This window comes from Pleurodeles waltl, chromosome 4_2 (genome assembly GCF_031143425.1).
Source record: "Pleurodeles waltl isolate 20211129_DDA chromosome 4_2, aPleWal1.hap1.20221129, whole genome shotgun sequence".
Classification (NCBI taxonomy): domain Eukaryota; kingdom Metazoa; phylum Chordata; class Amphibia; order Caudata; family Salamandridae; genus Pleurodeles; species Pleurodeles waltl.
The window spans coordinates 696,742,123-696,762,247 of NC_090443.1; positions in this window are offsets into that span (position 1 = coordinate 696,742,123).

A 20,125-nucleotide genomic window follows, 5' to 3' on the forward strand; every position below is an offset into this window, starting at 1 on the left:
CTGGGAATAAATATGTGAGAGGTGCATAGCCTCTCAGATCTGCTGCCTGAAACTACAAGAGAAAGAAGGACTGCCCTGCTGGAATCTGGATCTGCACCCTTGGCCTGCACTTCTATGTGAACTGTGCCTGCTGCACAATCTGGTACTACAGCCCTGGGGACGGTGCCTTGCTCCAAGAAGGACTCAGGAGTGGACACCCTGCAGCTACAGGTTAACAGAGCTTCGCCTGCATCATCCCCAGCAAACGTCCCCAGCCTGGAGTGCATCCAGTGGACTTTTACGGATTTGGCCAGGTGCATTGCGGGAATTGTGGTCCAACTTTCCAAGGACCATCCAGGAGATTTCAGACCCTTGGATTTGTGTTATGGACCCTCTGTACCTGCAAGGAGGACTTCAGGAAACGCCTCCTGAAGATTGGAGAAGTTTGGAGAATTTTAGTAAAATTGGCTCTTTGTGTTTCTAAGCACTAGGAAGTGTTTATTCTTTAAAAAATGGATATCTCCGGTTCCAAGAACCCACCCGGAGATTCCAGACTCTTGGATTTGTGTTTTTGACCTTTTGTACCTGCAGGGAGGACTTCAGGAAACACCTCCTGAAGGTTGGAGAATTTTGGTAAAGTTGGCACTTTGGCCCTCATTCCTACTCTGGCGGGCGGCGGTCGCCGCCCGCCAGGCGGGAACCGCCATTTGGCCGCTCCGCTGTCAAAAGACCGCTGGGGCCATTCCGACCTTCCCGCTGGGCTGGCGGGCGCCGAATGGAGCCGGCGGTGTTGCAGGTGTGCGACGGGTGCAGTTGCACCCGTTGCGCTTTTCACTGTCTGCTAGGCAGACAGTGAAAAGCAGGCTGGGGCCCTGTTAGGGGGCCCCTGCACTGCCCATGCCAGTGGCATGGGCAGTGCAGGGGCCCCCAGGGGCCCCAGGACACCCATTCCCGCCAGCCTCTTCCTGGTGGTGTACACCGCCAGAAACAGGCTGGCGGGAAGGGGGTCGGAATCCCCAGGGCAGCGCTGCTTGCAGCGCTGCCCTGGCGGATTCGCCCAGCCGGGGCAAAAACGGCGGGAAACCGCCGGCCCCGGTTTTCCGACCGCGGCTTTACCGCTGCGGTCGGAATGGGCGTTGAAGCACCGCCAGCCTGTTGGCGGTGCTTCCGTCATTCAGAATGACCCCCTTTGTGTTTCTAAGCGCTAGAAAGTGTTTATTCTTTTAAAATTCATATCTCTGGTTCCCTACATTGGATTTTTGTCGTTTTGGTGTCTATTTACTCATGAAAATATAACCTATTTTCATAAAGTGGTGTGGGATTTTTATTGTGTGTTGTGTCTCACTTATTTACTGTATTGGTGCTTTTGAATGCTTTACACTCTTGTCTCCTAAGTTAGGCCTGCCTGCTCGGTTATAGCTACCAAGGGTTGAGCACGGGACTGATTTAATGGGACCTGTACTGAACCTATATTTTGTTAGTGGCCTTAGTGCCAGTGGTAGGTTCATAGTTACCACTGCCAGTAACCCTCTTTCCAACAGTAAACATATTGAATTCTATGCTTACTCTGAACATTGACTTAGACACACAATCATAATCTCCCTCAAATGTGCTGTAACTACTTACTCTACATTCGGATCGTGTGGTAACTGTCCCTTATGTCAGATGTCAAATTTTGCAAATATTTTCTAGTTTGTAATCTTTATGTCCAGTTACATACAAATATTTACTCAGTGCTTTGTGTACTATACACAGCAAAGAACATAACTGTGCTTTGACTTGTACTTTTGTGTACAGTCTATTTACTTTCTGTTTCATTATTGTTTGACTGATGTCGGTGTAGCGATAAAGCTGACCTTTTGTCCTGAATTTCTGTCCTGAATTTTGACCGTTTGTCCTGAATTTTTACAACTAATGCCCAGAATTTGGCTCCATGACAGGTGGTCACCCTAGTAGAAGGAGAACCACCCGGCATTCTAAATTTTACAAGTGACCTGCAGGAGCAGCAGGGGAATTGGCAAACACAAGACCCTGGCTGGAACAGCAATGGAGTTGCTAGAAACTCTCACTTTTATAATAGTGCTTCAACAGAAACTGCAGTATTGGATGAAGTCAAGTGTCCGTAATTACTTCTAACTGGAGCATACACAGTGCCTGTACCCCGGTACTACATTGATCACCAATCACTATCCACCTAACTATAGTGGACTATTGCAAAACCTGTTGGCTATATCATTGATGCAATTGCTGAAGAGGGCTCATCCAAAGGCCCCAGTGACTGAAAGGAGCTCATGCAGAATTTGTTTCTATCTCTCTCCCTCTCTTCCTCTAATCCTCTAAATTTCACAGGAATGACTTGTAGTATGCTGCCACATTCAAGCGGCTGGCAGGAGCAGCAAGGGAGTAGCCAGGAACCATGAATTTCATATGAGAACCTGATGGTAACAGCTTTTGGACAAAAAAATTGGGAAAAACATGGGTTGCTTGTTTTCCATTCAGAGGGAACTTGAATGGCCTGGCTGTTTGGGTAGACTGGCCCTTTGGGTAGACTGCTTCTATTGGAGCAGGATTAAGCCTTAATTTCCTGAGAGCCCTTCTTGTCTGGAGTGGCACTTTGGACAGAAAAGATGGATTGTAAAATGGCTTTAGGAATTGCCAGCAGCTGAGGTCAGTTCAAGCAATCCACCCATCACCGTTGTTCTTCTGTTCAGTGCAATGCCAATATAAAAATCCTGACGGAAGAGAACATGCAAGCTTTGTAGTCTCAAATGCTATTGCCTGCTTCTGCTAGAAGGCTTACTGCTGTGCTCGAACTTCATCTAGGTCAGTAGTCTACAAAATGTATTATGCTAAGCCCTTCTGAGTATAATGTGTTGGCTTCGGGCCCCCTTAAGCTGATGTACATGGGGGTATTATATTTATGGGAGTAAGGAACATGCATAATTCAAGGAATCTTATTGTATCATATTGCACAGTAGGAATTCTACTGGGACATGGGTGGGCCATTCCTCTTGCCTTCTCAAACCTGGCTCATTTAGCCCTTTGTTGCTGCTGAATCTTGCATTACTTTTCCCATACGATCACAGTCTCTCTGTCTACCTCTTAAATTCCTAAATTTTCCCCTACTTCTTCAGCTCTTCCTCTGTCACTCTTTGCCCTGTGCTAACCCTCTGGATTTGTGCAGGACACCTTCCTCGTCTCAACATATTGCTCAACTCACGCTCTTACGGGCGGTGTCACCCTCCCTGCACTAATTATATCCTCCCAACCAGTGAAACGATGTCCATTGACCTAAATGGGATCGCCCACCTTCCTCGATCTACAAACTTGTTTTATTTCTCAGGTTTCAATAAGACCGCAGCCCCAAACACAAAACCCAGTGGTAATGAGTATAAATAATAATTTGATCTACTTCATCATGAGATAGGTTGAAAATAGTGACTCACAGGGATGGTACTTCCTCATGAGGTAGGTTGAAAATAGTGACTCTCAGGGATGGTGGCCTCTTTGGGGTCAGCAGAACACCATGTCTGCGGTCACTTTTTCAATAACTTATTTTTTTTAATGGAAACAGGGCTACCTTTGAGAGTAGACAGTGGTAGACCTGTCTACTCCCTAATAACCTTTTTTATTTACTTTCACAAAGAGGAAGGAGTCCCTTTCCCTTTTGCAAACAGCTTACCACTCTTTGTTGAGAGTTGGTAAAATTTAAATGCTTTGAGACTAGTTTTTGGTTGCAAAACACTGATACATACCATAACGAATCATTATTTGGAAAGGAGGTCCTAAAGCCACCCATTGCAAATAATTATTCATTACTCTTCTAAACCCATTTTGCAATTTGGTAACCTGTCACTGAATTGCAGAATGTCTTGTACATTGAAAAAGCATTATTAGGGTTGCAAACTCTGAAATTGAGTGTTTGTGAGCACAAAAAAGCTTTGTACATCTGGCCCCAAATCAAAGAAACACATAATCTAACAAAAAGAAATGTTCTTTTTTTAAAGTTAGGTTACACTGCTAAGGCATAACCCACAGCTGTGTTATTGTGAAGTTATGAAAGCCGAACTTAAGATGACTGCACAGTGTCTCCAGGAAGCCTAGGTTGGTCTGGACAGCACTTGCTTGTAGTATGTGCTGAAGATAGGCTTCACAACAGCCCACACCAGGATCGGTGCTTAAAGAACAGTGCACTTTATAAGCACACTAGAAACCACGCTGGCCATCATTAAGTGAAACCACTTCTTTTTCTTTTCCATCTTACACTAGTCACTTTAACACATTATTTCCAGTGACCCCTGCAGAGGCCCCTCCAATCAGAGTCCCTAGAGACACCTGTGGCACCCCTTTCCTGCAGTGTATTCTGCTTCTGGACTCCAGTTCCTCCCGTTTCCTCAACACTTAACACACGTTTTCACAGAGCAATGACAACTACCTGTGAAAAGAAATTAAAAACAACTCTAGTCCACACACACATGTGGATAAATCTATCACCATTTTTGTGTGAGTTAAGCTTTCTTGTGTGCTTTTTTCACAGGCAGTAGTGTTTATTTGCCTGTTTACACTAAGTAAGTAGAGAAATTAGTTTCTGTGGAAGCACATCCCTAGTCAGATAATCCCATGAACCCCCTGGGAGAAACCCACTGTATGGAGACCTCTGATATAGGTCAAAACAACGCTCCCTCTTGCTATCCAAGAAGTGGCTCTGTAGACTAGTGCTAGCGGAGGTGCTTTAATAAAATTTATTAATGAGTGTTTATGTATTTTGAATAATAAGTTTATGCAGAAAATGAAATAATGTAGAAAATAATGCACGCATTTGAAAATGTGATCACGAAGAATGGCAACCAATGTTAACGAAATATACTAAATAATGATTATTACTTATGAAATATTGAATGTTAGACTAATGCAGTGATATGTCATATTAAGGGTTATGAATTAAGCTTTATTAATTGTATGCCTTAACTAGCGAGTGTCTTGGCCTCATGTAAAAGCTGTATTTCTTTGCATTTAATAAAAATGCTGACCTAGAGAATTAAACTGTGAAATGTCTATTGTATTGTTAAGTGTGCTCATAATGAAAGCTTTTCTTGTGAACTGACTGCTAGAAGATGATGTTCCTGCTAATGCAACATTTCATGTGTAATATGTGTGAGACTGACTTTCCCAGGACAAGAACAATGAAGATACTGACTAGTGTAGAAGCTGCAACAATATTGTTACCTGACAAGCCGGCCAATGAGCACAGCGCAAGACGTACCAATCAACAATATGAGAACGGAGAAATATTAGAATTCATAGATTTGGGATAGTAGTTTTATTGGACAGAGTGTGAACACATGACTAACTGGCCAATAGAGAATTAGGGGATAATTTAGGTAGCTTTAATATAATGATGCTGCAGGGAGAGAAGAGATTTCATTCTGACATTCTGGCTCATTCTGCCCATATTTTCCTGACCGAGAGGTTATTATTTCTTATGCGTCTTTACAAGAGACGTGCTTAACTTTAATGCTTAAGTGACTTTGCCCTTTTTATAGTTTCTGATGCTGAAGCCTGACGCTTTGGTAATCGACTGGTGTCCTGAGGACGAAGACTGATTCTGCTTTGCTGATCCATACCGAGGATAGGTATATTCTGAAATGTGATTATTATGCATATTTGTTTTTCCTTTCTAGGTACCAACTACGCTGTTTTGATAGAGTCATTGTTAGATGTTTTCCAAATTTGTGTTACTAGATTGTTTTGCATGAAGCCCAACTTGCTGATGCTAATATGACGTTAGTTAAGGATCCCCACATATGATAACAGGGAGTAATGCTTGATGAATTTATCTGCTAAACTTCATGTACTTCATTTCATTGACGCAGCTGACTTTGTTATTGATTTGCACCATAACTCTAGAATGTGTTGTAGTTCAAGCTTTGATTAGACTGTGTTTCTTCCGCCGCTTTGGGCAACCAGTGTTGTTTCTATATGTGTTTCATTTGATTTTGAGATTAACTTACATGACCTTAGCATTGTTAATATAGGGAAATAAACATTCTGAACTTTTACTAAGGTGTGGTTATTCATGACTGAAGGTCATGGTGTGTGACAATTACTCGCTCTTTTGATATTTATTGATTACTAATGATTATTGATTATTGATTATGTGCTGGAGCTATGGTAAGAACATCTTAATTGCAAGTCAAAAGGTTCATCGACCTATTCGAGTCCCCTTGTAAGTTTACTTGTTAAGGTCAGGCGCGCTAACACATGCATTGATATAAACTTGAAATCATATGTTTATGCCTTTCTAAAGGCAATAATTGAATTGCCTTTGTATTAGTTATTGACGTGCATCAGGACTACTGGATCTATAACTGTGCGTCACCTCTTGGCTGCAATATATAGGTCCCAGGTAAGCTTTCTATCAATTTGAATTCTGAGATAGTATTAATATCAACAATCTCCAGTTTAGATGTTCCCTATGGCCAGATATAACTTATTATGGCCAAAGTGCATGATTTAGGTTTTCTCCACATTCACAGACAGATTACTCTGTGTGGCTTACAATTCTAACTGAACCAGCACATGCTTAAATCCTATCAGTGTGGTATGAAGAAGAAGCATGTTGTTTGGGTAGAACAACTCCATCCTCTTCAGAATCGATGAAGACGAGAGGGAGCTATTACACAGATCTGCCTCGCTCCTAAGGTGTTATAAATAGGTTTTGACAATGCTGGACCCCTTAAAAACTGTCACTTTTAATGTTCTGGACAATCCAGGGTTGCTCAATCAATGTACGAATTGTGGTCCAAAGAGGGATACAATTTGCCTTGCTTACGGTTAAGAAGAAGTTAAGATATGCACAATACAGTGACATCACCGCCCCACAAGTGTCCATGCACAGTTGACGTCCCCAGATGAAAGACTGTTTGGGTTACTTGTATGTGTACTTTTCCAGCTTTCTGGGGAAACATCAGAAGCGATTGATGCTGCTTTATCCTGGAGCTCGGGCGCCACCTCCAGGATAAATGAAGGAATGTCGACTGCTCAGGGTGGTGTCCATATAGAGCTTATGTGTGGTCACTTCTCTCCATCCTGGATGGATGGATAGCTATGAACAATCTCTCGATACATACTGGCCACACTCTGACCAATGCACTGTTAACCTCTCTGCTAAGCATCTGTATTCCATGAGCTGCAGCTTGCTGTATTTGCTAGACAAAAGAGGATTCTGGCTTGGAGATCATATAATGCTGCCAACATAGTTACCAGGAAGGTCTGTGATAAACACTAGAGGTAGTTTGAAACTCTTCAGAGGCCTTCAGACACTCAGGTGCTCATTACGACTTTGGCGATCTTAGCAGAAGACGGCCATCTGTATGTGCGCCAAAAGACCACCAGTGTCAGCGGTCTCACGACTGCCATATTACAAGTCACAAACTGCAGACCGCCCAAAATCAGCTAAAAATCCGACACCGTCGGCCTGACCGAGGGTGGGAGAGAGGCGGGACCACCACCAGCACCGCCACGCCAACAACATCCCACCCTCCAAATTACAACCCAGAAATCAGCACAGCAGTCTTTGCACGGCGGTAATCCATTGGCGGTCTGAACAGCTGCGGTCAACTCAACTCCACCAGAACACAACACCACATTGGACAGTACGAATACCCCACACCTGACACACATACACACACAACACACACCTGATCACTGCACTATAAAAAAAAAAACCCCACACATATCCACAACCCCTTGCATCCTGAATTTTTCACAGAGAAAGGGAAGAATGCACAAATAGATGGCACTGCACCTGGAAACCATGGGCACCAACACACCTAACACACAGCATGCACTACACAACTGCACCCCTGCACACAACAAACATGTCGCCACTACACACAACCACCACATACCACAAGCACACAGAACCACACAACCCCACCTCACCAAACAGCACACCCCACACAGCTACACATTACACACCCCACCACCAACAACACATCCACCATGTCATGACAGAAACACCCACGATTCACAGCTGTTTGGAGCACAAGTTCAGCATACATCCATAGCCAGGGTGAACTCAGTGGGAAACCATCCACACACAAGGGAGGACATCAGGAAGAGGTGGAATGACCTACAGGGAAAGGTCTAGTCCCTGGCGGTAAGACACCAGATAGCATCAGCAGGACTGGTGGTGGACCCTCACCTCCTCCCCCATAGGTATCATTGTGGAAGGAGAAGGTCTTGGACATCCTGCACCCAGAGGGCCTGACTGGAATACCAGGAGGACTGGACTCCGGTAAGTCAACAGCACTCCCAAGGACCATGTACTCCTGCACAGCATGTACCCCACCACCTTTACACCTCCTCACAGCACCCTTAGGTGCACCAATCCACTCTGAACCCAATACCCTCCCTTGTATGCCACACCTCCCCACTACCACTAATCCCACACAGGCCCACCAACTGCACAGATATCTCACACTGTAGCAAGTACTACGACTACCACAAGGCAACACTCCCCACCCTTGTATAACTGCTAATTCCACTCCAAATTAGGACACCTGCACGTATAACCATGTCACCCTCTTCACCTACAGGATACTTGGGCTGTTCACTAGTACATGGCAATGACATCATTGATGACCACAACCTTCTATACTACAAGCATACAACAGCACTATCCATCCGCCCTTAAACATTGCCAGTGGTCAAGCAGCTGTCATTGCCATCACTGGAAACCATGTCAATGCTACGATTGCAAACAACCATGCGAAGAACAAGTACATTTCAACAATGTAACACACTTCTTCTCCATCCACAGGTATCCCTACTACTGCCACCCAGATGAGGATGCCAGAGACAGACAGTCAGCCCCTGGAAGTAGGTCCAATTGAGGACTGCAACTCTGGATGTCTGGAAAGGGACGCCTCATCTGGCCCATCCGGGATGACTGGTCAGTCCACCACCACCAGCCTCACCTGCCCACATCTGAGTCCCCCACCTCTGTGGCTACAACAGCACAGGAAACCTCTCCTCCTCAAACCTGAGTCCCAAGGACAGATCAATCTATAGTGTGCCCCACAGTATAGGGACCTGAGTCGACCCCTAACATCCAAGACGATGAAGGTCCTGGTGTCAGGGGGAGTGGGCTGACTTTCCCAGGGTCACAGGCATAGGGGGCAAGAGGCAGTGAGAGGATGGGTCAAATACTGACAACCTTGCGGGAGAACCAGAGGCTGCAGAGGGAATACCACCAGGAGGCCATACAGCAGTGGCAGGCACACAATGCCACCATGGCCTCCATTTGTGGGGTGCTCACTGAACTTGCCAGCATCCTGCGTGCATCGTCCACCCACCAGCAGGCCCCTACCTGTACTGTAGCCAGTCAACACCTGTGCCATCTAGATCTGCCACAGCTACTACAATGGAGGCCCAGCCAGAGACCCACAGGCTAGTAGCACCCCTGCCCCTGCAGCTGAGGATCTCCCACACAAACAAGGTAATTCATCCAGGCATCCTGCAGGACCTGAGGCCAAGACCAAAACACCGCCAGGAAGTGATCTCTCTCCTGAACATTTTCCCTTGTGTGCCACTGAGATACCCAGTTGACTGTCCACTGCCAAAAGACCATTTCCCCTTGGCCCTTGGAGACTGGACCTGTGAAACCAACAGCTGGGCCACCTACTCTGACGCTTTCAACCCCATGATCTTACTCCTCAGCAAATACACTTTGAATCACAATTAAACACATTTCAGCACAGCAATGGCTTACATGTTATCATTGTCACCAGTTCCATTTAATGTGAAAGATATAAATTGAAATTCACAAATAGGTATGAATAAGTCTGACAGATGGACAGATGTGGCAGGAATATCCAGCAGGTGTGTCATGACATCCTTCCTGTACTGTAATCCTATGCCAAGAGTGCCAGCAGTCATTTCAGAAAGCAGAGTGGAACCACACATCTGACCTGAAGATAGATGAAGATAGTGTAAAGCTTCAATGATGTCTCTCATGTTGCCCATCCAATACACCTACAGGATGTAATGCAATCCACAGGAATCATGTTGCAGTGGGAAGGTCGCCACATATCTACAAGGCAGGTTTGTAGGTTACACACATGCAGAGTAAAAGAACCATTCCTCATAGCTAACATCACCAAAAGGAAACCTATCTTGCAATGTCTAAAACAGGTAGGTACCCGACATCAGCTTTGGGAACAGTGTGGATGGGTGCTGGACTGTTATGTGATAGGATTAGGCCAGACCATTGACATCCAAACTGCAGTCTTGAAACCATGCAACATGGAGAACCCTATGCTGAAGTCATGCCATGCTGACAGCAAGTACCACATGACTTTGGCAGTATAGCAGTTACACCTCCCCTGAAGGTAAGTCAGCATCCCATCAAAATGCATAACACAGACAGATGGACATAGTGCACTCATATCCCCTGATGCAAAACACAAGGAGGGACAATGTCACTAGGAAGACAGGGTTAGAGGTTTCATTAACTTAAGACCACACATATCTGGCATTCATTGGAAGAATTACCAAATCAACCCAGTCTTAGAGTGAGCTGCATCCTCATCTGCCTCCTCGTCAGTTCCAAAGTCATCAGCCTGAGCCACTGGTCCAGCTGCCATCTCCTCCTCATCCAACAGTGAAATGTGTCTTCTCAGGGCAAGATTGTGTAGCATGCAACATGCTACAATAATCTGGCAGACTTTCTGTGGTCTTTACTGTAGGGCACCACTGGACACATGTAGGCATCTGAATCTTGCTTTCAGTACCCCAAATGCCCTCTCGATTACACACCTCGTTCGGCCATGAGCCTCATTGTAACTGTCCTCCCCATCTGTTGTAGAGTACCACACTGGTGTCAGGAGCCAGGGCAGGTTGGGATAGCCAGAGTCACCTGTGTGCACAAAGTTACAAATCATTAGGGAACTATGAGAGGCATAGAGGGGACATAGACGTTAGACATAGACAGTGGTACACTTACCAATGAGCCACGCCCTCTCTCTCTGTAGTCACAACATCATTTGTGGGACACTGCTGTTCCTCAAGATGTAAGAATCATGTCTAGATCCCAGAAACTTTGCTGTCACATGGAATATGTATTGGTCCGCAAAACACTCCACCTTCACATTGATCAAATAGGGACTCTTCCTGTTCCTGTAGACTTGCTCATTGGCCCTGGGAGGAACCAAAGCGATGTGGGTGGCATCAATGGCCCCTATTACATGTGGATTGTGTGCAATGTCATAAAAGGCCGACTTCACAGTGTACAGATCAGCACGTTGTGGGAACCTGATGTAGCTGTTCAAATGCTTGAGTAAGACATCCAGTACATCCTGTAACACAAAACTGAACATCGGCTGTGACATTCCTGCACCCAGTCCCACTGTCACCTAAAAAGATCCTGAGGCGACGTAATGTAGGACAGATAACACCTGTATTGTTGGTGGGATGTCATAGGGATTACCTGTGACTGGCAGGAGATCAGGCTCCAACTGGGTCCACAGTTTGCTGATGGTCTGACGGTTCAGACGATACGTCTGTATAATGTGTCTTTCTCGAAGGTAGCAAGGTTGACTAAGGGCCAGTAGAAAATTCCCCACTGGACAGTATCTAGGCATAGGACAGAATACACTTCAGGACATCTGTTACACTGTCATTACTAAAATACACTATAGAAGTGGTAAATAGTACAAGTAATGTAAGGTATTTGAAACTTGGCAATGGGAAACAGTTATTCACATACTACACAACTGTGACATCCTGGCTGTCAGTTCCTTTGCTATACTTGTCACAAGGGGTCTGTACAGAGATGGAAGTCAGACATAGTAAACTCGTCCCTAAGTCGGAAATAAATATCAACTGTCCACACATTGAAAAGTTAATACATCAGACATATTGGCAGGTGACACTTCACTAGAGAGTACACATAATGACATCGTACATCAATCAACTAGTGATTAACATCAAGCTATGACGCACTAGGATGACATAGATAGCTTAAAAATATGTAAAATGGCAGCCGCCTGTCCTGCATGCAGAGGACAGACGGAAGTGACCTCATTCCGCCACGTGTAAGTCGTCATGGCAGGAGGCGGTCGGAAGCAAAATTCAACTGCTAATTGGTAAACATTGATGTCTATGGGAAACTGGGGCCAATGATGATCACCACCGGCAGCAACGGTCATGACTGCGGTGGCCGTGACTGCCATTTTCTATAGGCTCACTTGACTCCTGACACTCGAGCAAGCAAGACCTCCACTGCATGAGCTGCTGTGTTCTGTATCTGGAAGCCACAGTGGAACATCCTGCAGGAGATAGGGCCCCAGACTTCCCCCGTGAGGACCTTGAGAAACACGTGGAATGGGTCCTACCTCTGCATGGACAGTTGTATGGGGCTCCAGATAAGCATGTCAGCACAATGTGCAATACTAATCAGCTAGGGTGGTGTTTGACGGTGAAAGTATGTGAATATTGACATGGCATGATTGACTGCTGGGGTTGTGTTGTATGAATGATATTGGCGTATTGTGGACTCTGCATGAGCATGTGCTGTACATGCTGTGTGTTGGCCACTGCTGTAGGTGTACTGTAACTCTACATGAATATCTCTTTTTATCTGTGTCTCCCATGCAGGTCAGCACCCATTCAGAAAAAGGGGTTATGGAGAGCCATCGCAAAGCAAGGGCGGACCCTCGGGGTCCATGTCCGGTGGAGCACCCACTGCAGAAAGCGATGGGAGGACCTGAGACGCTGGGCTCAAAAGACCGCGGAGGCCCAGCTGGGGATGTCCTCCCAATGAGGGAGAGGTGCCCGTCGGACCCTGACCCCCCTAATGGCCCGCATACTGGAGGTGGCCTACCCAGAGAGAGTTGGGCGCTTGAGGGCAGCACAGCAGCTATAAAGGGGTGAGTACAGACTGTTTAATATCAGTTGTATGGGCTTCTGTTGTGTCAGTTAGATTACTTAGGTACTAATGAGGTGTGTGTACATTAGATAAGATTATAGTGGTGTAAGTTAGCTTTTCAACACCATGCAAGCAGTAATATGTTGATGCTATACCTCCTTGTCCTGTTACATTTAGACACACTCCTATGTTGAGTGATTACCAAACATGAATTCCTTATCCCTGTGTCTGATTTAGATAGTCAATGTCATCTAGTTAGGGCTGATATTGGGTATCAAGTCCTGTGATTAGGAAACTTCCACTGTGAAATCATTGCATTGTCAATTGAGTTCTATACATCATGAGTCCTTTACCAACCTGTCCTTTATTTGTGTGTAATGTACTTATCCAGGACAATTTGAAAACAATGTGTCAAAAGTGTCAGATTAGTCAGTATAAATGGGTAGTTGGTAGTTTTTACCATTGTAGAATGATTGATGACAGACTGCAGCATGTCTAAACTAGTCATTTTGTTGGAAATAGGAGATAACAGCTTGAATATTAGGTTATGTCTTCATGACCAATATTTGGGGTCAATGCATCATAGCCATTCCTTGCCACGCCAGAGGAGGAGAAAATTACTTGTTCGTATCTGTACTAGATGGGTAGGTATTTACCCTTTCCTCCCTTTCTTTCTCTCCCACCCTCTCGCCCTGTCCTCTTCTATCCTTGTGTGCATCAGCATCATCAGGCGAAGGAGAAGAGGCACCGGCGAGTGCGGAAGCTGCAGCCCATGGGACCCAGGAGGCAGAGTCCACCAATGCGAAAGGGACCAGTGGGACGGAGGGTGAAGGGAGCACAACGAGAGAGACCGGTACAGCTACATCATCTTCGAATTTCTCCTCCGATGGAAGCTCCCTGGTGGTGGCGGACCCATCTGGGTCCATCCCAGCACCATCCTTGTCTGCCACCCCCCCCCCCTTACCAGCACCACCCTCCCTGAAGCTCCCCACCCAGTTGCCCATGCCTGCTCACCCAGGAGGGTGGGCATCTCCTTTGCCACAGGCACCTCTGCCCCTGCCCCAGTCAGCCCTGCTGTTGAGCTCCTGAGGTCCATCTCTGTAGGGCAGTCAACCATTGTGACTACCATCCAGGGACTGGCCTCCCAGATCCAACAAAATAATGCCTACCTGGAAGTCATTCATGGTGCTTTGGCTGGCCTGCAGATATCATTTCAGGCTCTGGCCTCCTCTTTGACAGCAGCCAGTGTCCCTTCATCTTCCATCCCCCTCCAGCTACCTGTGCCCAATCCAACACCACTCTCCCCTTACCCATCCAGAGCACACATACAGACCAGCATTCACACACTACAACAGACAGGGTGTGCAATGACAAACACAGGCACCACAGGGCACACCACAAGCATGCACACAGTCAACACACACCTGCAGACACAACAACAACCACTCCCTACACTGTCTCCCCCAGCACCTCCTCCATCACAGTCACATCACCACTCACACCTGCTATCACTACATCAACACTCCCTGATCCTGCCACCAGTCCTGTCATACAATCAGACACCACAAGAGCAGACCTGCAGACATCCGCCCCACACACCACATCCCCACTCACTACAACAACCTTCACAACCACATGTAGCACATCCACCTTACTTGCAGCCACCACCCCAACATACACTCACACATCTTGCATACCATCTCCCTGCACCTCTTCCCCCCTTATCCCAAAAACATAAACGCCCTCACTCACCCACCTACCCACCACACACAGGCACACATTGCACACACCTGCATCCACGTCAAGCACACGAACACCTTCTACAACCACCCCCTCTACCTCCACTCCTAAACCTTTTACCCATGACTGTCCCGTGTACCTAAAAATGTTTTTCTTTGCCAGTCTTGATCTATTCCCTGCTCCTGTCCTACCCCATGATGCCCCTAAGCGCCATGTCTCCCTGCCTCAACCCAGACCTTCCACCTTCCAGTCCTCCCATGGTCCCCTTAGTAGTGCCCATGCCCCTTCCCCTGTAAAGAAATCAACCCCTCCAAAGGCTAAGGTCCCTACTCCTACCCCAAAATCCAAACCCACTCCCCCGCAATCAAAAACTTAGCCTAAACCCCCTCCTAAACCTAAACCCAAAGACCCCCCTTCCAAGCCTAAGCCCCAACAACCCCCCCACCCCTGAGGTGCCTGCCTGTCCCATTGATGCTCCTGCCATGTGGAAACCAATTTGCAGTCAAGAGTAAAGTTGGGGTATGTGACTGTGCCCAGTGTGCCAGGGGCACTTAAGACATTTGGACTGGCCAGTAGGCGTCACTTGTACATAGTTTTTACTATTTATTTATTCAGTACATCTGCCCACATAGCTGTGGATGTCAGGGTTGAGAAATTGTCCTGGATTTCCTTCAACATGATTGTGTGATCTGTGTATACTATGATGTTTATGTTGTATGTGTATGGAATGTATCTGTGTTGCTACGTGCACTGGGTTGATGACTTGTGCCATGTGCTTGTCGTGATGTGTTGTTAAGGTTGTATGTGGCATTGTTTGGTAGTGGTGTATGCGTCCGTGTGTATAGTGATGCATCTGTGATGTATTTTGTATGTTGGTTGGACGTGGCATGTCACCTAAGGCCTTGTTTGGATGTCTGTACTATTTACATGATTGTGTGTTGTTGCCATGTATTACTGCCAGTATATGTTGTCAGTGGAGTTGTTCGATGTGCCTTTCTGACAATGCGTTTGTGTGTTTGTAATGTTGCCGTTGTGTGATTGTGGGGTGTAGTGTATGGATATGTTTGACAGTGGCGGTGGTGTGCGTGTGTGGTATGCTGTGTGAATGGTACGTGTCTGTTGCCCGTGGTGTGTGTATGTAGTGAATTTGTTTGTGTAGTTATTATGTGTGTGTGTGTGTGTCTGTAGATGTGTGTGTTGATAGGGGCATTTGTTTGCATGTGTGTTTATGGCTGTGCTGTCCGTGCTGGGTGTGTATGTTGTGTGTGGGTGTGTAATACTGCCCTTCCCTCCAGTGTGTGCTTGGTGGGGGTACTTGAGGATGTCATCTTCGTTGTTGTCGCTGGTCCTGGAGGTGTATAGCGAGATACAGCAGTGGGAAGACTTCCAGTTCAGGTTCCATAACGGACCCTTCTGTGTACCTGGAGATGAGTGTCTCCTTTTATACTGGCAGTTTCCACCAGGCTTTTCGTGGTGGACGGACCGTCCCGGAAATCCTGGCGGTCTGCTGACTCATAATATGGTGGTCTTGTGAATTGATCCCTGCCAGCCTGGAGATGGCTACTGCTATCGTCGGCAGTCCAACCGCACTGGTGATACTGGTGGTGACTTGGCTCTGTTGCGGTGGGATCACCGCCGTGGTCGTAATATGTCAGTCTGCACCGTCGGCCTAGTAGCAGTGGGACCGCCACCCCGGCCCACCAGACTCTTAATGAAGGCCTCAGTGTGGTTCTGGCTTCTCTTGGTACAATCCAAGGGAGCATCCAACAAGCCTTGGATCCTGTCAGTGGACAAGTAATACTATGCTATCACATCATTAGAGGGATTGATTGCCCACTGCAACACAAGCCACATAGACCACTTTTCTTTCCTATAATGGGCTACTGTACTCCGCCCATCAGCCTTCTCAACTGCTTAGGATAAGAAGGTAGGCTTTAGATAAGAACCTTCAAGCTTTTTAAGGTAAGAAAACATGTTTGAAAAAAAATTAAATCATCAAAGAGGAAGTGTAAGAGTTCCACACACTACAGTGTGCCAAAAATATTACTTATTGCACAGGCTGGCAGCCACTGTAGCTCCCTTGAATGACTTCCTCAGATAGGGTGACTACCTGCCCACTAATTACACAGACTGTCTGTAAACTGAGCTTATTATCCACTGTTACAGTGCACTCTGCAATGTGTGTTCGTGCACTATGCTATTTGCTGGGGTACACTACTCGGTGGGTGATGGTGCACTAGGCCACAGGTGTTGGTGCACGATGCTGAAAGTGATGGTGCAGTTTGCCTCGGCTTATAATTGTATGTACTGTGGTTGGTGGGGCACTGTTCTGTGATTGATAGTGCTCTGTGCTATGTGTGGCAGTGACTGCGCTGTTGGTTGCAGTATCCTATGCAGTCACTATTGGTGCACTGTCCAGAGCATATGGTGGTGCACAGTTTGCTGCACCGCAGGTATGATGATCGAGGATTATAGGCATGGGATTTATCAAACTGTTGTCTATGCTACTTTTTTCATCCCTCATTCATGTTTTTAAATTTGAGGGTGTAATTATTCTTCCATCATTATTAGTGAATGTTGCAAAGTCATCTTTTTGCCCTGTTCATCCCCATTTTTTTGTTGCTGACTGGTGCTGATGATAACTGACTCTGACTGTGCCCTGGACTCTGTTAGCCAGACTCAGGCCAGTGCTATGTTAAAACACACACTTGTAGTAGAGTACACTAGGTATTAGGGTACCCTTTCGATAGTCCTGACAGACGCTGTAAGTCCCTAGTATGTAATGGGGCAAGGGTGTACAATCTGCCTATAAGCCCCTATATAATAGGGCATGGAGATTAGAGGCCCAGTAGAATTTCTGCACTTGCATGTGTGCACTGCTGTGTGCTTCCTGTCCTTTTAAATGCAGACCTGCCTTGCAGCCTGTATTTAAAAGTTACATTCCTACCATTTGCATGACAGCCCATGTAGATCCCTAGTAAACAATGTGGCAAGGGGGGTGCTAACTAGCTATAAGACCCTCATACATAATAGGGCATGGAAGTAGAGACCCAGCAGAATTGCTGCCCTTTGCATGTGGGCACTGCTGAAGATTTTCTGTCATTTTAAAATGCAGCCTGTCTCTGCAGACTGCATTTATATGGAAATGGTGTCCCAATTCGACTTTGGTGCTGTGGGCACTTTTAATGTGATGACCTACCTTATTTTCACATATTAGGTACCCCCAGGATCTCCCCTAGGTATCCCAGGGGCGGGGGGTCATGTAACCATAAGCAGGGGTCTTATAAAAGATGTTTTATAAACCCAGGTAAGGGAAAAACTGATCATTTCATTTTCCCCCACTATAGATACTGGCCTTCATGGGCTATCATTGCTATATGCTATTTTCATGGTAATAATAGTAAGGAAAAGCGCAGAAAAGTAATTCAAGGACTTAAAGGATTTGTTTTGATAAATCCAGCAACTTGACATTGGTGAATTTATCACAACTTGTACAGAAAATAAGTTATAAGGCTTTTCTGTCTGTAAGCCAAAATCCAGCCTTCTGACTGTCCCCTCTGATTGGTCAGTGCTAACAGGATTAGCAGAGCTGCTTGATTAAGTGATAAGTAGCTGTCCAGGGGAGAGAATATCTGGTGAAGGGCAGCTCGAGGGCTACACAGGAATGCATGAGCAGGGGGAGGGGTAATAAAACATACAGCCTCAAAGGAGAGCAAGACAGGAGAGAATGCCATATCACCCAACCCACACCTTCTGGACCCCTCAGCCAGATACTAGGCTTAAGGAAGGAATTTGCAGATGTCAGAAGGAGGAGAGCTATGGAAATGAGCCACACTGGAGAATGGTTTAGTCAGCTCTTAAGTTCAGACATCATGGATTTTAGACAAATTGTGCTTTCTGGAGCAGGAATAATCCACACTTTGCAGGACGTGGTCATGCATCTGGGCGTCACTCTGCATTCTATTGGTTGGGTGTCCCCCTTCCTGATGCCCAGGAGCTGGGAATAAATATGTGAGAGGTGCATAGCCTCTCAGATCTGCTGCCTGAAACTACAAGAGAAAGAAGGACTGCCCTGCTGGAATCTGGATCTGCACCCTTGGCCTGCACTTCTATGTGAACTGTGCCTACTGCACAATCTGGTACTACAGCCCTGGGGCCGGTGCCTTGCTCCAAGAAGGACTCAGGAGTGGACTCCCTGCAGCTACAGGTTAACAGAGCTTCGCCTGCATCATCCCCAGCAGACGTCCCCAGCCTGGAGTGCATCCAGTGGATTTTTAAGGATTTGGCCAAGTGCATTGAGAGAATTGTGGTCCAACTTTCCAAGGACCATACAGGAGATTCCAGACCCTTGGATTTGTGGGATGGACCCTCTGTACCTGCAAGGAGGACTTCAGGGAACGCCTCCTGAAGATTGGAGAAGTTTGGAGAATTTTAGTAAAATTGGCGCTTTGTGTTTCTAAGCACTAGGAAGTGTTTATTCTTTAAAAAATGGATATCTCCGGTTCCAAGAACCCACCCGGAGATTCCAGACTCTTGGATTTGTGTTTTGGACCTTTTGTACCTGCAAGGAGGACTTCAGGAAACACCTCCTGAAGGTTGGAGAATTTTGGTAAAGTTGGCACTTTGTGTTTCTAAGCACTAGAAAGTGTTTATTCTTTTAAAATTCATATCTCTGGTTCCCTACATTGGATTTTTGTCGTTTTGGTGTCTATTTACTCATGAAAATATAACCTATTTTTATAAAGTGGTGTGGGATTTTTATTGTGTGTTGTGTCTCACTTATTTACTGTATTGGTGCTTTTGAATGCTTTACACTCTTGTCTCCTAAGTTAGGCCTGCCTGCTCGGTTATAGCTACCGAGGGTTGAGCACGGGACTGATTTACTGGGACCTGTACTGAACCTATATTTTGTTAGTGGCCTTAGTGCCAGTGGTAGGTTCATAGTTACCAATGCCAGTAACCCTCTTTCCAACAGTGAACATATTGAATTCTATGCTTACTCTGAACATTGACTTAGACACACAATCATAATCTCCCTCAAATGTGCTGTAACTACTTACTCTACATTCGGATCGTGTGGTAACTGTCCCTTATGTCAGATGTCAAATTTTGCAAATATTTGCTAGTTTGTAATCTTTATGTCCAGTTACATACAAATATTTACTCAGTGCTTTGTGTACTATACACAGCAAAGAACATAAATGTGCTTTGACTTGTACTTTTGTGTACAGTCTATTTACTTTCTGTATCATTATTGTTTCACTGATGTCAGTGTAGCGATAAAGCTGACCTTTTGTCCTGAATTTCTGTCCTGAATTTTGACCGTTTGTCCTGAATTTTTACAACCAATGCCCAGAATTTGGCTCCATGACAGGTGGTCACCCTAGTAGAAGGAGAACCACCCGGCATTCTAAATTTTACAAGTGACCTGCAGGAGCAGCAGGGGAATTGGCAAACACAAGACCCTGGCTGGAA